Raw genomic sequence first — 24,025 nt, forward strand, 5'->3', positions numbered from 1 at the left:
CTGTCATCTACATCTAAATTGCTAGCATGTGTTTGTGTGTCTTCCTCATACCAGGAGGAGGACTACATCCTCCTCCTGTGTCTCTGGTTTGACCCCACACAAGGCAAGATTTTCCGGCTGCCTATTTCCAATGTTATAATGAAGAACCAGGCCGGCGCAAGGTCAACGAAACATCCAGCTTCCAATAGTTGCAGGGGCCGAGCCAAAAAAGGTTGTTTAACGTTGAGAGCATTGACTTGTTCACAGCTATTGTACTGTCACCTCTGATAGCATTTAGCTTTAGCCAAAATAATAACACAATCATTGGTCACCAGATTTACTAGCGATGTTTAAAATCTGTTTGCCACCCGCTGGAGCATAAGCTCCTTAGCTTGAAATAACCCTGGTGTAGTTGTGTGACCAACAAATGCAAGTGAGACATGTGTTTTTGATCTGTTTGAACCTAGCTTAAAAGTGCTAAATCTCTCAAACATATGGGACAAATATATATCGTTATATCGATATCGGTTATATGGATAGTACTACTGCTTATTACGATACTATTTCTATGAACTCAAGGAGAAAATTACATGCCCGCAGGATCGGATCCTCTCTGAGCCCTATCGATTTTCTCATGTTTTCTTTCTGATGTTCCCATTATACATCCACGACAACGGCTTTCCTTTCCCCTTTATCTATGACCACGATATCTGGTTGGTTGGCCATTACCATCTTGTCAGTCTGTATCTGGAAGTCCCACAGGATTTTTGCTCGGTCATTCTCCACCACCTTGGGAGGTGTTTCCCATTTTGACCTTGGGGTTTCCAGTCCATACTCCGCACAGATGTTTCGGTAGACTATGCCAGCCACCTGGTTATGGCGCTCCATGTAGGCTTTCCCTGCCAGCATCTTACACCCCGCAGTTACATGTTGGATTGTCTCAGGTGCCTCTTTGCACAACCTACACCTTGGGTCTTGTCTGGTGTGGTATATCCCTGCCTCTATGGCTCTGGTGTTCAGGGCCTGCTCTTGGGCAGCCAGGATGAGTGCCTCTGTGCTGTCCTTTAGGCCAGCCCTCTCTAGCCACTGATAGGACTTCTTGAGATCAGCCACTTCTGCTATGGTTCGGTGGTACATCCCGTGTAGGGGCTTTTCCTCCCATGATTGTCCCTCTTCCAGCACCTCATCCTCTGTTCCCCATTGACTGAGACATTCTCTGAGTACATCATCCGTTGGAGCCTTCTCTTTGATGTATTCATGGAGCTTGGATGTTTCATCCTGGACAGTGGCTCTCACACTCACTAGTCCCCGGCCTCCTTCCTTACGGCTTGTGTACAGTCTCAGGGTGCTGGACTTGGGATGGAACCCTCCGTGCATGGTGAGGAGTTTTCGGGTCTTAACATCCGTGATCTGAATCTCTTCCTTTGGCCACCTTATTATTCCTGCAGGGTATCTGATCACTGGCAGGGCATAGCTGTTTATTGCCCGGGTCTTGTTCTTGCCATTGAGCTGGCTTCTGAGGACTTGCCTCACCCGCTGGAGGTATTTGGTCGTAGCCGCTTTCCTTGTTGCTAATTCGAGGTTGCCATTGGCCTGTGGTATACCGAGGTACTTGTAGCTGTTTTCAATGTCTGCTATTGTTCCTTCAGTGAGTGAGACCCCTTCAGTGTGGACTACCTTGCCCCTCTTAGTCACCATCCGACTACATTTCTCCAGCCCGAATGACATTCCGATATCACTGCTGTAGATCCTGGCTGTGTGGATCAGGGAGTCTATGTCCCTTTCGCTCTTAGCATACAGCTTGATGTCATCCATGTAGAGGAGGTGACTGATCGTAGCTCCATTTCTGAGGCGGTATCCATAGCCTGTCTTGGCGATTATCTGGCTGAGGGGGTTCAGTCCTATGCAGAACAGCAGTGGGGAGAGTGCATCACCTTGGTATATGCCACATTTGATGGACACTTGCGTTAGTGGCTTGCCATTGGCTTCAAGTGTGGTTTTCCACATCCTGATCGAGTTTGCAACGAAGGCTCTCAGGGTCCTGTTGACCTTATACAACTCCAAGCATTCATTGATCCATGTGTGTGGCATCGAGTCATATGCTTTCTTGTAATCAATCCAGGCTGTGCACAGGTTGGTATGTCGGGACCTGCAGTCTTGAGCGACTGTTCTGTCAACCAGCAGCTGATGTTTGGCACCTCTAGTATCTCTACTAATGCCTTTCTGTGCTTTGCTCATGTATATATCCATATGTCCACTTATCTTAGCCGCAATGATGCCTGACATGAGCTTCCATGTTGTGGAGAGACAGGTTATTGGCCGATAGTTGGAAGGAACTGCACCCTTTGAGGAATCCTTCATGATCAGGATTGTTCGCCCTTCGGTTAGCCATAATCCTTCATGATCAGGATTGTTCGCCCTTCGGTTAGCCATCCTGGGTGAGTCCCATCCATCAGCAGCTGTTCATTTGTGCTGCTAGGCGCTCGTGGAGAGCTGTGAGTTTCTTTAGCCAGTAGGGACTAATAAACTGATAGAACATTTTCCTTATTATTCCTTCATCTTCAAGGATATCCTTCATTAATAGGATGTTCCCTTGGTTACCATCTTCTAACACAGCGAAGAGCCATGAACCAGAGAAAACGACCCAAACACATACCAAAGACTGAAAATACCAGAAATCAAGCATAATAAGTGTGACAGTATGTTGTGTGTAGATTTTTGTTGTTCGCCTTCGGTTAGCCATCCTGGGTGAGTCCCATCCATCAGCAGCTGGTTCATTTGTGCTGCTAGGCGCTCGTGGAGAGCTGTGAGTTTCTTTAGCCAGTAGGTGTGGACCATATCCGGGCCTGGTGCCGTCCAGTTTTTCATACCTGAGACTCTTCCTTGTATATCTGCCGCTGTGATGGTAACTGGGTTCTGTTCAGGGAGGTTGCTGTGCTCCTCTTTCAGAGTCACCAGCCATTGTGCACTGCTGTTATATATATATATATATATTTCCAAAACTATGCTATTTGAATGGTTTGGTTTTGTAGTCACATTACAAGCCACGTATGACTTAGTTCAGCTTCGAAATTATTCAATGAGACCATTTTTTTTTATCTGTTGACTGTATATTTTCTAGGAGCAGTACATAAAAGAATAAAATAAGAAAAAATATGGAACCTTATTTCATACCGCAGATATTTCAGCTGCTGATTTTATTAGCAGATAAACTGACCCCGGAGTTGTTGCCGTGACAAATTTAGAGGATGGAGGATTCCTGCAACTTTTTAATCACAACGATGTAAAAGGTGAGCGGGGGAAGTTCGGCCCGAGGGTACAGAGCAGCATTTGAAGAAAGCTGGTTGAAAAAGGAATCAAATAAATAAATAACATGATAATAAAAAACGGGCTGTTACAAAGCAGGCGCAGATTTAGTAGCTCGGAGGAGAGGAGGCGGGGAGGAAAAGACGTGGTGAAAGGGGTCAGCGGGGATGAAGGCTAAAACCTGGGAGCCAGCAAAAGATGGTGGTGTGTCAATGCCTGTGTGCGTGTGCATGCATGTGTGTCGACCCCAGCTGGGCACACATTTAACTTGACATGCTGATAGGGATTTAAGCAGTGGGTGGGTGTAGTGTGTGTGTGCGTCTGTATGTGTGTGTGTGAAAAAGGTGTGCGGTCAACGAATGTCGTCGCTAAGCTTGATTTCAACATGAGGGCTGATATGATGAGGTGGCCGGGAGACGGGAGGTTGCTTCTGTTGCGGGTGGACGACCGCTTCACCCAGCGCCTCCCTCCAGGCGAAGGTGGAGAAAAAGAAAGGGGCTGACTTATGTTGACGTGATGAAGGAAAGAGCTTCTTTCATTCTTTCTTTTTTTCCAGTGAAGCAGAAATGCCCCCAATGATGGCGAATGTGATCACGACATTCCGTCTAATGCCTCTTATTTTTACATAAAATTTGTATTACTGACAGGATTACTGTATAACTTTTAAAGGGCATTGTTCATTTGGAAATAAAATACCTTAACATGTGGTTCAAATACAACTGGACAGCTGCCTGTTTTTCCTTCGGCACTTTTTTTTCTAACAAATAAAAACAAGCACATTTCAATTGCAGGAATCAGAACTCAAAATTAGGACTTTCTGGAAGTCTGATTGTCTACATTTAAGTAATTTCTCAGCTTCCCAAAGCTGACCATATTTTAAGAGGTAAATTGTACAGCTCTAAATATGATCAGTGGGTCATTTTATTTTCTTCCAGGGACTAATAAACTGATATAACTATTTTATATATGCACATTCTTAAACATCCAATGATCTTTCTGTTCATCACTTAAATTCCTGCTGATATTTACCATCTTCTAACACAGCGAAGAGCCATGAACCAGAGAAAACGACCCAAACACATACCAAAGACTGAAAATACCAGAAATCAAGCATAATAAGTGTGACAGTATGTTGTGTGTAGATTTTTGTTGTTGTTTTCATTGCACCAAATTGACTCATACAGGATAAGCAGCGATGAAAATGGTTAGATTTTTACTGTTTGTACTTATACCGGGATGAAATCTGGACTTTTTAAAATTTTTATTCAAGTAATGGAAGTTAAAAGAGCCATTGTATTTTTACAAGGGTTTTTTTCTTTCTAAACACAAATTGATGCATGACCAACTTGTTATTTTTGTGACCAATTAACTTTTTATATCCCGATGTGAACAATACCATATAATGTGATATAATTATACTGTAGTTACTCTTTTTTTAACTGCTGCTAAAATGAAGGTATCTCTTATGGCATATATATTAATTAGACTAAGTGAGACTTGACATCAAATAGAGAAACCCCGTTCATTACAAGTGTCAAAACGTAGTACAAACAAATTAATTAAATACATGAAAAACCGCTTGTAGTATCACAAGACACCTATACAGTCCCGTATACAATGTTCACGGCGTGGCAAGTGGAAGAGGTGCCTGGCTACCTACTTTGAGGTGCACATGAGATGAACCCTGACTGACATGTTAAATTACAGGAGGCAGCAGACTGAGACAACCTGGGGGGTTGCTGGGCCTGGCGAAGGGGCTGTCAAAGTGTCTGACCGGGTTTCACTCCATGGTGCTGTAAGGGGGTGCTTATTTGACCGGGAGGGTGGGCAACAGAGATGCAGGACTGATTCCTGGCTTGATTTGGACTTCTTGGAGGTGGGTGGTGATGAATCCCCCAAACACCACTACACACACCACCCACCCCACCTTAAACCGTATCCGCCCTATTCCCTTTTCTGGCAAGGTGTCCGTGGAGCAAAGCAATAAGAACCATCTTATAAAATAAGCAAACACGGAGGCAGTTTACAGACAGTCGGCCACCTGGGGTGGGGGGGATGCAAACACACGCTCACAGACCAAAACCTCCCCCTGGCGTTCTACTACACCCCTGACCTTGACCCCCTGCGATCATTCCAAACCTGTTTCTGAATGGACGGGAGTGTAGCTGGGCAGTCTAGCCACATGTAAGTGCAACTTCCTTCACTACACCACCACCTCCTTCATCATCACTAGCAAGTCCATTCCCACGCTTGCTGGATGACTAATGCAAAGTCTTGGCATTTGGATTGAAAAAACAGTGGCCGTCAGGGCCTGCAAGGCCTTCTCTGCTGGCCTAAAAATATCAGAATCACAGACTGATGTTAATTACCGTATATTTTGTCCATAAATTATTATTAAATAATTCTAAATTGTCTTTCAGCTTCCTTTCGTTGCTTTTCCTCTGTTGTGCTGCTTCCAGATGTGTGTTTTTGTATTGAAGCATTGAACCAATCAAATTTCAGCCATCATTTTTGACCAGGGTTGAAAATCTACCTGGACACCTTTATAAGCAGTTCTGCGGGCACTGTCACATTAAATGCGGTGTTAATGACTCTGTTGCTTAAAAACTAATGTCTGTTGCTTTAACCAATCAGATTTTGAGTTGGTGACGCGCAGGGCCTTCTCGCAGGCCTGGGTAACGTCAGAGTTTTCGCAGACTCTGATTGGCTAGTCACCAGTCAATCATAGTATCACTAGCCCCAGTGACAAAAGTAGACTGGCCAGAGCTAGCACACTGTATCTGTCGCAAGCTGCATAAGCAAATCCATTGTTGTGTTGATTTAATTGTGGTTTTGTCAACCCACAATCGCTGATGAACGAGAAGAAATGGATTTGGTTGTCGATTTACTGTTAAAGCCCTTTTCAAGATGGACTTTTTAAGAAAAAAATGGACATCATTAAGAAAGGTCGAAAATGCTTCACCATCCAGTTGTTCATTTTTCTCTGCGGTGTGAAAGAGCGACTTCTGACACCATTTCTTGAATCTCCACTTTCATGGTAAAAACCTGAACAGTTTAATGACAGTATTTCTTTCTTCACAAGTTATTTCCTTGCTCATGGGACCCTCTAGTAAATCACACCACACTTTATTTACAATCACAGTTTTGATTAATTCAGACAGAGCACTACTGAAGGCGCAAGGGTGATATGAATGGCCCGCCACTGTGAAAATCTACATGGCGAGATGACACTAAAGATCTTATTTTGTCTATATGCAATCATAATAGGAATTGCAAAACAAGCCAAAATATTAAAACAATGTCAATTTTACACCACCACTACAATGCTAAATTCACAAATTTAAAATTAAGCATTCTTTTCTTTGTAAAGGGCAGATTTGCACCGAATATTTAGAGATGCATATATACCTACAAGAGCAAAACAAATGGGTAGGAAATCAGACAAAAATTTTAATACATTGGAGCATTATGAGAAATATTGACCTTTAGTCATTCATTTATTGATTATAACCAAATCACATCTCAAAAAATGGAATGCCAGTTTAAAAAAAAAACATTTTATCAGGATAGAAGTGTTTTTTTAAACTTTTTTCTCATTTGAAATGTACTATGCACTCCAAATAAAGCATAACAAATACAAAAAACGTTGACAAATTGGATAATGAGCCACATGTTGCTTCATCACGGAAAAACTCCATGACCATTCCTTGCACTTACTAAAGGGGCCATAGGGCACTCATTGCCATACAATAAAATATAAAAGGCAAAGCTTTCCAGGATAAAGTCCTACTTAGCGTCACGACTGCACGCAGGCTCAATGCACTCACACACATCATTCATCATACATGGATGTGGTTGCCGTCATATTTTCATTAGGGCCGTGTCTATGTCGAGCAGTGTGGCCTTTCACATGAGTGCGAGCAGGCAGTTTAATCACACATGCAGCACCACTCCATTTTCAGTTCCTTTTTTCGACTCCTCATGCAGCCTCCATTCCAGTCGTGGTTCATAATTCTGCCCTTCAGTGCCTGTCTGGCCAGGCGCAGCGTTTGCAGCCGGTTGAGATGACATAATCACTGACTTGGAGCAATGCAACCCTGAATTTGCCCAAACTCGCAATTTGTTTCCCAGAAACTGTCATACAACTTTAGGATGACTCCTTGGGTCACAACAGGAGCAGATTCCTACAAAATAATATACTGTACTAAAATCAGCACACTTTTCCTCTTGGTCGAAATGCAAAACATGGTAATGTGAAAATGTTAGTTGGGTCACTGAGCTGAACAAAAAGTGATACTAGTTTGAATTCCAAGATGAATGAAAATGAAATGAAGTTGTTGAGTAGAAACGATCGCTGCGCCTTAGCTTGGTTGCAAGCGTAAGGCAAGTGGAACGGGACTGAAAAGAATTGAGCGATGGCTGTAAATGCTTTCAGCAAGTATTACATCAATGAGACACGCACGCGCACACATGCACACACAAACACACACACAAAATCAATAGCTAGGCAAATAAAAAGCTGCAAGCAATCTGAATAAAGCACAACTAAGCCCACTCTGAAAATTGTCATTCATAAAAAGGATACATAACTGTAATTGAATAGATTTTTGGGAAGTATTGGTACCTTGTCAAAGTTGACAGAATGATATTTTAAAAACGCCTTTGAAATCTTGAGAGATTGACATTATGGAGTCTGATAAAGTGGAAACATCGAGGCACAGCAACAACATATGTAGATACAAAGCAGCGAGCATTTATGACGATTTTATCCCATTGTTATCATTTCCTTTTGTCACATTTTTTGTTGCTCAGTTCACACCATTTGTAAAGCTACAGATACTCTATATGTTAAATATATGAATTGCTAGCAAATGCTTGCTAGCTCGCAGGCCCGCAGCCAAATACGACTCAAGTGAATCAATATGGAAGGGTCCCTTTTTAGTTGCTCATAAGTGTGAACCTATTTAACCTATTAAACTATTTATTTTGTCTTCATAATCCAATGTGTTTAGAAGCACTGTACACCTACCTTTGTCTGCTGGCAAAATAGTAAGATTTTTGTCTTTTTTGTAGAGTCGTTAACACCTTTCTCTCTTCTACTGTTATGTTGGGCGGCAGCGGTTTGGCACTACTGAGAAGGGCTGATATAGCTAATAGCCGATTCAGTAGCTGTGATGTAGTCTATTGTAGGTATCGTTTTAGGAGTCACCAAGAAATTTAAACCTTTGGTTAGTACCTACTTATTTCAAACTGATCAACACTTTAAGACGGAAATTAGTGCATTAAAAAGATAGGCTGCCAAATGAAAAACAAAGTGACGTAGTTAATTCAATACATTGTAAAAATGAAGATTGTAAAGAGCAATACATTAGGGGGACGAAACAAATTCTTAGAAAAAGACTATCAACATCGCAGGGATAATATTAGTGGGCCTCAATCTGCAGTACATATGCACCTAAAAGTTAGCAACCACTCATTTGACGACAATGAAGTTAAAATCTTAGCGAAAGAAAATAGATGGTTTGAAAGGGGAGTAAAAGAATTTTTATATTTTTCATTTTTTTTATATTTTTCATATTTTCATAAAACAGCAAAACCCATCACTAAATCGCCATGGTGGGGTGAGGTTTAATTTGGATGGTTCTTACAACACACAGCCAAGAACGTTAACACACAGGCTTAGTTATGCTGATGAGGTGATACCACAGCAAATGTGGCAATTAGGCCAGTCGCAGACCATAATCAGTCAGTACAATAGATGCAATCAGTGTAGCCTCAGAAAATGGTCCTTGGCTCCCCCTAACCTTAGTGCAGAGGTCTGGCACCGCCACCTCCTCTGGCCAGTAGGGATATATATATATATATATATATATATATATATATATATATATATATATATATATATATATATATATATATATATATATATATATATATATAGGGCCAGAGCTACCAGAAAATTTTAGTTTGCTGACGAAGCCTCTTGGATAAGAAGCAAAACGTCCGACACCATCAAAGACTTACAGATGACGGCTGAGGAAATCTTTTCATCGAAGGGCCACTCCTGTACGACTGAGAGCTTACACAGACGTTTTCCGGACTATAAATCGCGACTTTTGTCACACGCATTCAACCCTGTGGTTTATGCAACGGTGCCGAGGATGACGCAAGTTGAATGTAACTTCGCGTGTGAATCATGCATTTAAAGTGCCCCTCCGAGTTGAATGGGAGGCTTCGATGAGCAAATTACCAAAACTGGCGAAGAGAAACTTTTCCACAAGTCTGCTAGTGGATCCTGATCACGTGGAGCAGTGTGAAAAAAATCAACCATCACCAACGGGTTTCGAAAAGCCGCTGCATGACGAAGAGGACAGCGCAAGCTCGGGAGTGACTTTACCTCAGGATGAAAGTGACACTTAATGTGACAACGAAAGAGAGGATGAGAGCATGTGTGGCGAGGAATATCTGACAGTATTCCAATCCGACACGCAGGAGGAAGACTTCCATGGTTTCAGTTTACAGGAGGAATATGAGAACGGCTCTCAGCAACTTGCGATGTTTTTTTACCCAGACCTGTTAGCAAGTGCTAACGTGTTGCTGCTGTGTTACTGCCGTGTCTCTGTGACTTAGCGGCATGTTTTTTTAAACCAGCACTGTTAGGGCTGTGTTACCACCGTAATGCTTTTTGTGTTGCTGCCGCGTAATATGCACTGTTTTGAAAGAAAAGTTAAGTTATATTATTAAAACTTTGAAAACAATTTCTGTGTACCATTTTTCTATATAAACAAGTGGCTTATAGACAAGTGCGGTTGATGTATCTTAAAAATGTTTTTTTCCTTTAAAAATATACTGGGTGAGGCTTATGATCAAGTGTGCTCTTTAGTCCGGAAATTACGGTATCTGTAATACATCAGTACTATATCAGACTATTTTTGTCGACTTATGAGTGAACTGCTTTTTTTGCAAGACAAGTGGCTTCCGGTGCAATGCGTCTCAATATCATAGTTTATTCGTTCATTTGAAATGTGCATGATAGTAAAGAATGTTAACATCTTGCTTAAATCGTTGCCTATACAATCAAGGTTTGAACATATTCCCATATAAATATGAACAAATCGACATTCGACTGTCCGTATGAAATCACATCATACTGCACACCACCCGAGGCAGGCTCAGCTGCACAATCTGCCACCGAAATGCACAACATCACTAGCGTTCATTAGCATAAAAGCTTTCTGCAGGAGAAGGTGGGTGCGGAGTGTTTTCTATATTTCCTTTAAGTAAGTGTGAATACAAATAGTCAATGGATTCGAATTACTCTTTGTACAAGTGCACGCGTGTGCATGTGTGTGTGTGAGAGTGCGTGCGTGTGGTTAAGTAAACCCGGCGGTGGGTTATGTTCATTCGGTTGCTGTATAAAACATATGGCACTTCCATTGTTATTATGCTAATGACAGACAGATTTACGTCTGCTTGTGAAGACTGACAAGACATGTTTTAAGCAAATGATGTGCCAAACAAGAATGAATGAATGAATGAATGAATGAATGAATGAATACATAAATAAAGACATAGATGTATAAATAAATATATAAATAAATAATAAAATACATAATTTAATAAATGAATGGGTGTATAAAAAGGTCCATAAATAGATGAATAAATAGATAAATATGTGCATAAATAAAAATAAATAAATGAAAAAATTAATAAAGGGGTTCATGAATAAATACATGAATAAATAAATAAATAAATAAATAAATAAATAAATAAATAACGATTTGTCAAACATCGTCAAAAAATGTTATGACCGAGATCTGATGGGTTCATGTCAGAGATGTTCGATCGGACACTGTGGACGAAGGCTCGGACCCAGAAATATTGTCTTGACTGCCGGCAGGAGACGCAGCCATTCATGACAGACGCCTGAATTCTGCAGCCCTCTGCCAAGCTATTTATTGAGAGTATGTGCAAATGTAAGCGATACATTAATATAACACAGTTTTCTTGATTATAATACCACGCCCCTGGAACGTTCTGAGCGTGAACAGCTGTAAGTACATTGTCTCTTCCATGAACTGATAAATTTGTAACCTGGCTAATGAGCTCTTGCTGTGAAGGTGTTTTAAGTTGTAAATTGCTTCTGGGATAAAGGAGTATCCCAAGTCCTAAATTCTCTCCAAGGCCAGATCTGCTAGATGAAGATGACAGTTTAACTTGCTGTATCTGTTGACCTGATTGACCCCAGGTTGTCTGTGCGTCAATTGTGTATTTGAGTCACACAGGTTGACTAAGCATATAACAGCATGAAACTTTTAAATATGAAAACTTCTTATTCTGTCTAATCTCTAACAGTTCAGCAATGCACATTACAAAGTGCCTACCACGCAACATCAGAAAGAGAGGAACTTTGTATGAATTTGCCGTAAAAAGTTTTAATATTACATTAATATCAAATATATTGTAAAATACAGTAGTAAAATACAACATTAAGGTGCATCCACGATGTAACATCATGTTTAATACTAAGCTGGAAATGTGAGTTAAATCTCCAAACATCACATGAAAGTCTGTTTCGGTGCAAATGTGCTGCTGTTTTGGTTAGCAAGGGTGTTGAAACAGGGCTTAGCATTCACTTGATGACTGTCTATATGATCATATGTTGCAGGTAAGTTTTTTTTCTTCTTTCACTTCACCTAAGGAGCTGTGTAAACACAATTAAAATACAATAAAAAATGTATCCGAATAATGGCTCATAACTCGAAACACACCCTCGATCACTCTTAAGTCAAGCTGCTACTGAACATTGTTTTGTAAAAATATCGGATTAATTTCGAACATGAACAGAATGCTGTGTGCTGCCCTGACAATCAGCAGGCAGGTGGCGAGTCTTCTGACGGGATGCTAGGGTACGCAAATAGAGAGGGTTCCTCGACTAATTAGCCGGGACAGGTGAAAACAACCACAAACACCTGAGGGGCTCGCCATGAAACGGCCAATCGCACACAAACATAAACGGAGACACAAAAACGAGGAGGGGGTTGCACCAGCACTGTAGCGACGATACAGCAGCCTGCGTCCCGCTGCTTGTGTGCGGATAGCCCTGATCTCCCCCTTGTGCTTTGACAAGGCATAATAAAGCGCCGCATTGTGTGTGTGTGTGTGTGTGTGTGTGTGTGTGTGTGTGTGTGTGTGTGTGTGTGTGTGTGTGTGTGTGTGTGTGTGTGTGTGTGTGTGTGTGTGTGTGAGTGTGTATGAGGGAGACTGGGGAGAAGGGCAGTGGGTATTAACACAATGTTGCATGCTGAGTGGTGTGAGAAGGGCGTACACCGCCGGGTCCCACGGCACAACAGCGCACCAGGGCCTATAGCGGGATTGGCGGGCATGCTAATGAGGCCATTATGTATTGGACGCTTCTTTCCTTTACAGTGTGGCTGTCAGCGGAGGCATGAAGCCCGGCACAGATGTCACATATGGCACAATGCGGCAACAACGGCAGTGTCTCCCAAAAATTGGCGGGCGCCAGAGGAAGGCTCCGATCCAAGACTAGAAAAGGGCATTTGCATAGGTAATGAGGTGAGCTTAAAATGCGTCAGACGCTGGCCATGCAGGCGACATTCACCCGCTAATTACCCTCGCGGCTTATTCAATCAGCAGCCGGGCAGCTTTTTTTCGGTTTTTCTTTCAACGCTTTTATTTACAGTTGAAAAAAAGCAAGGGTCAGGGGGCGAGGTAGGAATGGCATGGATTGACCGCATGCAAATGAAATTACGGTGTATTTGCATAGCCGTTAACGTTCGGAGGGCAGATGGCAAACAGCGGGCACAAGAAGAGAGCGCCCGAGCTCCATTTTGGCCGAGGGAGACATTTTGTAAGCACTGTTGCCAGGCGGAGGTGGTCGGAAAAGGGAAAGAGAAATTCAGGCACCAGTTTCGCCGTGTGCCAGGAGATTGGCGCGAATCGCGCTGTAACGACATTGGTACATGCAATCGCAAAAAACAAACACACACACACAGAATTCATTCTGTGTGTGTGCACGGGCAAAATGTTTATTGAGCTGCAAATACATGTTTTAAGCAAATTATGTGCCAAACAAGAATGAATGAATGAATGAAAAGTGCGCATAAATGCAATAGTAGCTCCCCTCATTGGAGCCTTGTGATTGCTGTGTGTGTGTGCTTCTCTTTTATGAACTCATAATGCAGACCAATAAAAAATGCACAACAGGCTTCAAATGGATTGGATTGGATTGGATTGGATATGCCTTTATTAGTCTCACAGTGGAGAAATGGTGTTTGTGGGTAGCAGTACAGTTCATTCATAATTCTTTTTTCAAGAATTATGACGACAACCCAAATCCCCTAAATCAAACGGAAGAATCAATGCATCATCAGGTAATGTAGACAGTAGGCCAAGCTGACTCATGTCAAAAGCATAAAGTGATGTGAAGATACTCACCAAAAAGTAGGATTTTCAGGGTTGATGCCTTAAGTCCCATCTCACAACTTGTCGTCACATTTGGATTTGTCGCAGGTTTAAAAAAAAAGTCTTAATATATGCGGAAGGGAGAAGTAGGCTCATTAGCAGCAATGAATAGTTGATCCGAGTTTGCAAACAGTAAGTAAGCGGCAAAATCTCTCTTCCTTTCCTCCTTTCCACCTTCTAGATCAATCCTGCAATTCCATATACTCTGAAGGCGGGTTGCTCTTAGTGTGGCTCAGGAAATATAAAGCAATAAAAAAATGCAGCAGATTGAAGAAGAAGTTGTCCTTTCATCCAAGCCCGTGAGATGAAGGTTTATTGGGCTTGGATGGAGCGTCTTGTGCATCCCCCCCACCCCCTTCCTCCGTGAATCCTAACAGAATCAAGAAGAAACTCTTGTTTTTTCCCATATATTGGCGTCCCCGCCTTTCAGTGGCAAAATGTTTATTGAGCTGCAAAAAGAAAAAAAATCCCAAGCCCACGCCGACACGTCCATCTATGTGTGGGGCGAGTGCAAGGGTGAGGGCTCTGGCCCAGGACTGTTGGAGGAAGCAGGAAAAAAAAGATGGAGGTGGGAACTGGCGGTCAGTCCCTGGGCTCCAAGGGGCCCGCAGGCGGTTCTGGCCAACCTCTACTAGCCTCCGTATTGATTTGACAGCGCGGAGGCTCCTAGCCGGCGGCGACGGGCGCCTCGGCTCGCCTGCCTCACCTGCATCTCTCCTGGCTCGGGCTCGCCCTCGCCTGCCCACTCTGCCTGGCCCCTGTCAGCTTGCCGGTACCCCTGAACGCAAACGCCGGAGGCCTGTGCGAGGAAGGCAGCCAGCGAGGCCCGTCGTGGAGATCCACAGCTGTGTTCACCTGCTCCGGGTTCAGCCGCTTCCGAAAAGTCTTCCATCCATCCCTCCTACCACCCACACTTCCAATCCTCCTCTTCTTCCTTTTCATCTTTTGCCTCATCTCTCTGCAGGACACAAACACAAGTGAAAAAATGGTTAATTGTAGGTTTTGCTGGAGTTGAGCGAGAGTGCAAAGGTTATTCTGGTGGCATTGAAAGTTTGACACTTAAGACACTTGCGATTGTTAGATACCGGTGGTGAGCCATTTGGGACAACAAGACCTTTCCACCGGTCGGAACACGATCTGAAGCACTGAGCGGTATTTACAACTTCATTGCCAAATTACTTTCTTGGTTGACAACATTTTGTCATTTTTCTTAGCTGCACTGATTCGAGTGCATGTATGTGGATTGCTGTTAAAACTTCATTTTATATGTTTTGCCATGTCACTCAAATCTCCCCATGGCCTTCAGAATCAGTGGTGCTGCCATCTTACTCCCTCCCAATCAGAATAGCAATCATATGACAGCTTGCAATTACGAATACAAGTAAAAATCTGCACACACGGACACAATATGCAACTTATACACTAGACAGTGTTGATCATTCAATTAAATTCATCAGAGCCGAAATCAACCACATTTTTATTCTTTGGTCTTTCTTCTCCCTTCTCATCCCTTTTCCATTCCATGCATCCTCATTTGAGTCACGGGGGGAGTGCAAGCGCTCTTCCAAGGCGACTTTGGGTTCACTTCGGTCAGTGTGTCAAACTAATTTTTTGCCACGGGCCATATTGAAGTGAGAGTTTCCTCTGGAGGGCCGTAATAAATTTGGGGAAACCATTAGAAGGTTTCATCTCCTTCACACATTATATATAGACCACACAACAAATTAATGAATATCTAGTTTTCAAATCTGAAGTCAAGAATAGTGACTGTTATTGTGGTTACATGTGACAATTTGAAAATTTGTTTCGGACTTTAGCAAGCATCATAGCACTTGACATGCTTGATTTGCTTTCATAGGCCGAATAAAATTATGTGGCGGGTCAGATTTTGGCCCCCCGGCCTTGGCTTGGACACCTGTGACTTAGGGCATGTCACCAGCGAATCGCACACCTTTACCTTCTTCTAATTCTTAATACATGTTACTCCAGGTTGGGCCATCAAATAGTGGATTTTTGGTCCAATACAAATAGCATCGAGAACACGTTTAACAGAGTGTTGTTAATATGACACAGAAAACAACAGGACAATTGGACAAACGAGAAAGTATTCCTTAAAACTGCCATTGATTCTTCCTAAAACTGCCAACGATTCAAAAGAGCGCAATTTACATGTTGAAAATGTTCCAAGGTAAAGAAGTAGAATATGTTGATGCCAAAGAGCATATGCTTCAAAATAATGTGATCCAAGAATCATTTGTGTAGTTTTTGTGTGATCTTGTATCATTCAAATGGCTGCAGCAAATTCTCTTATGATAAAAGCAGAGTATGGTGGTGGTGTTTTGTGTGTGTGTGTGGGGGGGTCCATACTTGATCCATAATTGGTCCATAATTGTGTGAGAAACAGCCAATGCCAAATTCAAAACCCGCTCTATCGAAGTACTGAGTGGAAGTTGCAAGAGTGTCCGGGTAAGAGAGGCAAGTCTAAGAATGGGGTGCAGTGGCGGGGGTTGGGTTGGCGTCAGGATTTGAGGGGGCACGGATGTGGGACAAGGGGGTGCGTTGCTTGTCTCAGACACAATAATGCTATTCATTGGGCTCAGACATGGGTGTTAACTCCCCTATGACCGAACACAATGGACCTGGGCGGCTTCCAGGCAAGCCTTGGTGATATTGTTAGTTCAGGGTTGCTTTGTGGAGACCGCGGGACACAGTCGACACATTGTGGCCGTGTGGTCAGGATGGATGGATGAACGGATGGAGAAATGGATGGATGGATGGCTGGAAGGAGGGAGGGAGCTTTGAGAGGTGAAACACAAATGAAGAGTTTGTCAGTGTTGAGGCTGAGAGAACAACGAGGGAAACGGGGTCAATGGGCCTTTTAGGAGCTGCCCCTTGGCATTGGACTTGCTTGTCTTGGAAACGTGGTCTTCTCAGAATGGAGCAGCGTAATTGGGTCAACAAGTGAGACACTGATTTGTAGGAGAGGCACATAAATTTTGGGTGACAAAAACATCTATTTTCTAACAATAACATGCCACTGGGTCCAGATAAATACTATAATAAACCAGACAATTCATAGCTTGTTCTCTTGAGACTTTGGAAGTATCTTCTGCAACAAATTCACTGCATTGTCTGTCTGTCTATCTGTCTGTCTCTGCCTGTCTCTGTGCGTCTGTCTGTCTATCTATCCATCTATGCATCTATCTATCTAGGGGGGTGGTCCACACCAAGTCTCAACGAGGTCAATGTCTTGTCTACTATTGCAGTGCCTTTATTATTATTATTATTTTTTTTATTTTATTTTTTTTTACATTTTTTTTATCCATGTATGCACTCAAAAGAGACTCTATCCCAAGGATCAACAAACGAATCACGCTTGAATTATAATAAACATTAAGTCTAATTCAGAATGTGCTCAATAGTATAATAAGCATGCATAAGCATGAAGAACAACAGTCCTCTGTTGCGTGTTCATGACCTATATCAAGCCTTGAGTGTATGTGTGAGCCAAGTTGCTGACCCATTACAATTTCAGGCCTCAGACAATATTCAGGACTACTCACCTTATGGTAGAACCACACCTCTACACCAAAAACTCACAACAAGACACGTGTGCATATTTCAGTCAGAGTCTAAGGCGACACGGACACATTCCATCAAGTCAGGCCTTGTCCAGAAGACTCAGGGCATGAACATGTGTACACAGGCAACATGACGAAGGCTTCAATTATAAGTAACAAGGGTAGGCCACTCTGGTCCTACAAAGACCCAGTCATGCTTCTTCTAGAAGTTTCTTTTACTAACACACTTGATTGAAACGATCAGAAACGCGATCAGAGCCTTTTGATGAGCTTGTACTATGAATCAGGTGTGTTGGAAGAGGAAACACGTCTAAAACGTGAAGGACTGCAACTCTCTAGGACCAGGATTTACCCCACCCTCACACCCTAGAATCTCACTACAAGCCAAGTCCATCACTTTGGAAACTCAAGTTGCCGAGACAACAATCTTAACCATGAGCTGTGCCAAGTGCACAGTGTCCTGAAACATTGAGTCTTTTAAAGGAGTTGAACGCAGAACAGAGTACAGCAAAAGCACACATTAGTCGAACACAATGAGATGTCCAGTTGCGTAAAAGGCAAAAGTAGAGAAGGCAAATAAATGTATTTGTTAAGATCGAGGCACAAAGGACAGATATCAAAATTATGAAAGATGAATCGCATTTGAGCCTATTAGTTTTATTGCTGTTTTGCTGTGGATATTGCTGTGGATATCTCACGAGTGCTCTACACAGGCTGACAAAAAAAGGACTCATCAGGGATTTGGACTTCGGACCATTCACACCAAAGTGAGAATCATACCATTCATTCATGCAATGCCTGAGCCCAACTCACTGCAGCAAGTCTACTCCTACAAAATGAGCTTCACAGAGGGGGGTAATGCCCTGTAAGGGTGACTTAAACTAGTGTGGGTAGTGCCCCGCGGTCCCTGTTGGTGGCACAACGAGGATTACACTCGTCAGCCAGTGGAGACAATGATCTCCCCTCCCGGGAAAGGAGTTCAACCTCTCGAACAGTGATCGAGGCAGTCAACTGATGCCTAACTCAATTAAGGGCCATGGTGAAAGGGCAAGGAACGGACGCGTGGGACGCTGAGGAAGGATTAGAGTCAGCCGGAGGGAGATGAAAATCTCAGGTGTCCGCAGTACTAAACTCCTTCTCGCTTCCTAATAATGTGCTGCAAAACTATAAGAAATCCATAGACAGAACGCATCAGATAATCCTATTAGACGGGACTGCAACGGATATTCAGTTAGCGAGAAAAGCTTCTGCAACACTTGACAGGGATTTGGATGTAGCAAGAGGGGACTGGAATCGAAAATTGGTCCATTTTGAGAACTGGTTCCAAATTATTTGATTCCTTGGAATTGATTGGTTTGCTTTGCTGTTGACTCCACTTCGCAAATACGCAGACGTCACTGTTACACTGTGGAGGAGCACATCACTTAAACATTGTTTTTACAAGGCCTTCTCTGTTGGCCTAAACATTATCATGAGGACAAATCTAAATTGACAACACAAATAAAATGGTCATTTATTTCCAAAATGTGTTTGTCTTCATCCAAAACGTGTGTCTTGGATGTGCAGCTTCCAGTCATTGTGTAGCTTTCCAGTCATTTGCTATGCTCTCTCTCTCTCTCTCTCTCTCTCTCTCTCTCTCTCTCTCTCTCTCTCTCTCTCTCTCTCTCTCTCTCTCTCTCTCTCTCTCTCTCTCTCTCCTCTCTCTCTCTCTCTCTCTCTCTCTCTCTCTCTCTCTCTCTCTTCATTTTCAGTGAGTGGGGTATTATGATAGCTTTTTCCTGCAGAGCTGTGGTGTCTAAAATGTAACATAACATCACAATAGTCGCATTTCTATGACATCATCAATGTGCTTCAACCAAAGCACCTTAAGACCAGTTGAGTGCCCCCAAAGTTCATACCTGACATTTGCTCCTGGCAAGAGGTTCAGGGGTAATTATACATCCCGCACAATGGAATACTTTGGGGGAAATAACGTGACAAGGCACCTCCGAGGCTCTTGCTTTACCTCCCCCTCAGGTTCTCCCCCCTCGCCATCCCCTTGCCAGAGAGGAGTGCTCAGCAGCTTCCCGATTGTTATTGATCCTGAAAGCGAGCCAGTAGGGGGGGAGTAACAGTGACGCTCAACCACTCACTCTCTTCCTCTCTCTCCATCTTTACCTCCATGCAACTTTCCTCCCTCCCGTGTGGGAAGTTCATTTATCAAGGTTAAAGAAGTCTTGGAAAAAATGGCAAGAGGGGGCTGCCTGGATGCCATCTGACTGCATGAAAGAAATCCCCTCAGGCTGCCCGTACAGAGGAAGATGACACACAAACACAAACACAAACACACACACACACACACACACACACACACACACACACACACACACACACACACACACACACACACACACACACACACACACACACACACATACAAAAACAAAACACATGCATACTTTGTGGTTGAGAAGCCAGGTGCAAGTAAAAAAAGCAACATGTTCAAGTTCAGGGAAATCAGGACAGATTTAAAAAAATCAGATAACAAAAAAAGGCACGTCTATCCAAATCTTTTTTTAATAATAATAATAATAATAATAATAATAATAATAATAATAATAATAATAATAATAATAATAATAAAAATAATCTATGATCTATTTTTTATATTATTTATTATTTATTCTATTTATTATTATTATTATTATTATTATTATTATTATTATTATTATTATTATTACATTTTTTATATTGAGAGTAAAGAACTGTGAGTCGGGCAGGCTTCTCTGCAGCACCGGAGCGCCGCAGGGAACAGTCCTGGCTCCATTCCTCTTCACCCTCTACACCTCGGACTTCAACTACAACACCCCAACCTGCCACCTTCAGAAGTTCTCTGACGACTCAGCTATTGTCGGCCTCATTACAGAGGGAGACGATAGGGAGTACAGGGGACTGACAAAGGACTTTGTGGACTGGTGCCAGCAGAATCACCTCCAGATCAACACCGGCAAAACCAAGGAGCTGGTGGTGGACTTCTGCAGGAAACAATCGTCACCGGCACCATTGAACATCCAGGGTTCGGACATTGAGAGGGTGACCTCCTACAAGTACCTGGGTGTTACTCTCAACAATAAACTGGACTGGACAACAAACACGGATGCCCTAATCAAAAAGGGACAGAGTCGCCTCTTCCTCCTCAGGAAACTGAGGTCTTTTGGAGTTCAGGGGTCACTCCTAAAGACCTTCTATGACTCTGTGGTGGCATCAGCCATCCACTATGGCATTGTCTGCTGGTCAGGCAGCATCACCACCCGGGACAGAAAAAGACTGGAGCGCTTTGTCAAGCGGGCCAGTTCTGTCGTGGGCTGCTCGCTGGACTCTCTAGAGGAGGTGGGCAACAGACGGACGCTAGCTAAACTAAAAGCTATGACGGACAGCCCCTCCCACCCCCTCCTGCCCATCCTGACAGCTCTGGGTAGCTCCTTTAGCCAGAGACTATTACACCCGCGCTGCAAGAAGGAGAGGTACTGCCGCTCGTTCCTACCGACTGCTGTCAGGCTTCACAATTCCCAATGATCACATGTGAGAAAAAAACAAAAAAAAAAAAAAATGGACACTTGTAAATATGGGTTGTTGCAATATATCTAAATGCATTTCTTGATTCTGCACTATGTACAGTCTTGTTTATAGAACGGTTTTTGCACATCTACATTTGCACAGTATACAGTTGACATTTTTATTTTGTTATGCTTAATCCTACTGGACCCTCCGCACCCTGCCCACCACCTTTTCCAGCTACTCCCCTCAGGCAGGCGCTACCGATCCATGCGCACCAAATCCAGCAGACATTTAAACAGCTTCTTCCCCCAAGCCATTAACTCTTTGAACTCTTTCAACAGTAGCCAAAATGGAACTGTATAGTGCCACTTAGCAGTTTTTTTTGACAACGATACTAGTGCAGCGTGTTCTACCGGAAACAAATTCCTTGTGTGTTCTACATACTTGGCAATAAAGATGATTCTGATTCTGATTCTGATTAGAATATCTTGTTTTCTATCCTTTCACTCCCACCCCAACCCCATCCCTCTTCAATTGCTGCTGTGGACTGCAAATTTCCCCATTGCGGGACGAATAAAGGTATTCTGATTCTGATTCTGATTTTCCTACGGGCTTTAACCCTTCAGGATTTGCCATAAAGAATCAGTGTCCTCCTTCTTCAGAAGTTTGATTTGCATGGTTGTTTTGGTCAAGCTTTTACGTCTGATGGCCTTCCTGACACCACTCTCTGTATTTACCCAGGCTTGGGACCGGCACAATGAGACACTGACTTGTGTCCCCTTGTGGCTACAGAACAAGCAACTCTATGAACTTAATAAAGATGCTCAATGAAAGGCAATAATAATAATAATAATAATAATAATAATAATAATAATAATAATAATAATAATAAATATTTATTATTATTATTATTATTATTATTATTATTATTATTATTATTATTATTATTATTATTAGCCGGTGTGCTACCGACTCGACTAGCGGGCCGCCCTAGTTGGGACATGTTCCAAAGAAAAACTCAATCAGGCTTCTGAATAGCCCAGCAGAAGTCCAAGGATATGATTTATTTCAAGATTACATATGTTTCTTTTTCATTGCAGTATTTGATTTTATTTTAATGCAGCAATAGTGTTTTTATATTCAATATTTCATTTACCTGCCATGTTTAATTGTATTCTTTTATTTTATTTTATTGTATATTATTTTTGTTCTTTCATTTTATTGTATTATATTTTTCATGCATTTTATCTAGTATTATTTTTTATCTTATTGCATTAGGTTATTTTATTATAGTATGTCATTTTATTGTATGGTAATGAACAATTTAAATAGATTTTAATGCAGGGTGAGTCAAAAAAGTTTCATTCCATTTGAATGGGAAAAGGACGTTGGAGAGATAGACTGCACATGTTTCTGTTTCCAGGGCCTTTTAAGTTGAAGCTCACTCATTTGCGCACAAGGAGAAAGCACATGTAATAGACAACATAGTCATTGTCTCCTCTTTGTAAAAAGGCCTGAACACATGTGCATCCTGTCTGCCATTGTCTCTGCAACCACTCGACTTTGCAAAAGGCCTGCTTAGCACTCGTGAAGGCAAAGCCACACAGCAGTGTGCTCCAAAGCCATACCTTCCCCTCCTTTTTGCGCCCTAATTGCCACAAGGCGTCTTCTGGTGCTTGTGTTGTTTGTAAATCATTGTCTCCTGCGACACAATTGACTCTTCTTCACACGACAGGACGGCGAGGCACATGACATTAGAAGAGGGCGAATTGTGAAAGGAGGAAACCAAATCAAGATGCAAAGGTGATATGAATGATAAAAAATAAAACCATTTATAGATGAATTAAGAAAATGAAATGACCCCTTGGGTTATATATTTATTGGATTAAATTAGGAATAATTTCAATTAAAATAATTTGTAAAATTACCTTTATTTGCTAAAATGTTAGTCAATAATGAATAATGAAAACAATGAATAAACAATTAAACAACAAAAAAGAATGTTCAATCCACTGAATGGCTTTTTTTTTTCAAATATTGTCTCAACTTGAATTTGATGTTTCAAAAAACATGGGACAGCGGCAACAAAAGACTGGAAACATTTTTGGAACATTCCACAGGTGATTAAGTTGTTCACAAGGAAAGATGTGGTGAGGTTCACCTCTTTGAACAACTACATGAAGAAATAGTCTGACGGTTTCAGGACAATTCCTTCCACGTATGATTGCGAGGAATTTCGGAATTTTATGTTCTACCATCCTTAATATAATGAAAAGATTCAGAGAATGTGGAATAGTATTTACATGGAAGGCTGAAAATTGGAGTTTGGCATCTGTGTTCTAAGCAATCCCGAGAACAATTGTTGTCCTACAGGGGGATTTGGTGAACCACAATCATTTTCAAATCTCCTTACAAGTTCGCCACTGCACTTACAACCTTCAGGGATTGTCCGGTCTTTGAACCCAAGGATTTACCGCACTCCAAGCGACAATCATAATCCCAGACACAAACGTGTCATGCCAATTTGTTTCGCTTTACCTTAAAATTATGGAATCTGTCAAAAACAGTGGACTGTTCACACTATTGGTAAAGACCTACAAATGAGTAAAACATATTGGATGATGGATGGATGGATGGATGGATGGCTGGATGGATGGATGGATAGGCGGGTGGGTGGATGGGTGGGTAATGGTGGGTGGATGCGTAGGTACTGGTGGGTGGGTGGATGGATGAATCGTTGGATGGATGGGTATTGGTAGGTTGGAAGGAAGGATGGGTATTGGTGGGTAGGTGGTTGGATGGATGGGTGGGTGTATGGATGGATGGATGGATGGATGGATGGATGGATGGATGGATCGTTGGATGGGTGGGTATTGGTGGGTGGATGGGTATCGGTGGGTTGGATGAAAGGATGGGTATTGGTGGGTAGGTGGTTGGATGGATGGATGGATGGATGGATGGATGGATGGATGGATGGATGGATGGGTGGGTGGATGGATCAATGGATGGATTGGGTGGGTATTGGTTGGAGGCATTTTATGCATGAATTGGATGGGAGCATGGATGGATGCATTGATCCATGGATGGATGACTACAATATGAACTCTAAAATCATGAAAGCAAACAAACATTGTGAC

At 42.4% G+C, this 24,025-nt stretch overlaps 1 long non-coding RNA gene across 1 annotated transcript in view; it reads right to left on the minus strand.

Moving 5' to 3' along the window:
• The window catches only part of LOC148895609 (uncharacterized), a 52,181-nt gene that overhangs the window by 8,379 nt on the left and 19,777 nt on the right, over nt 1–24,025 (minus strand). The window contains exon 3 of the long non-coding RNA XR_016115630.1: nt 13,744–14,728. This is a non-coding gene — a long non-coding RNA (uncharacterized LOC148895609). The remainder of the gene's footprint in view (nt 1–13,743; nt 14,729–24,025) is intronic.

The sequence above is a fragment of the Hippocampus bargibanti genome, linkage group LG07 (genome assembly GCF_051943395.1).
Source record: "Hippocampus bargibanti isolate YZ-2025 linkage group LG07, ASM5194339v1, whole genome shotgun sequence".
In the NCBI taxonomy this organism is placed as follows: domain Eukaryota; kingdom Metazoa; phylum Chordata; class Actinopteri; order Syngnathiformes; family Syngnathidae; genus Hippocampus; species Hippocampus bargibanti.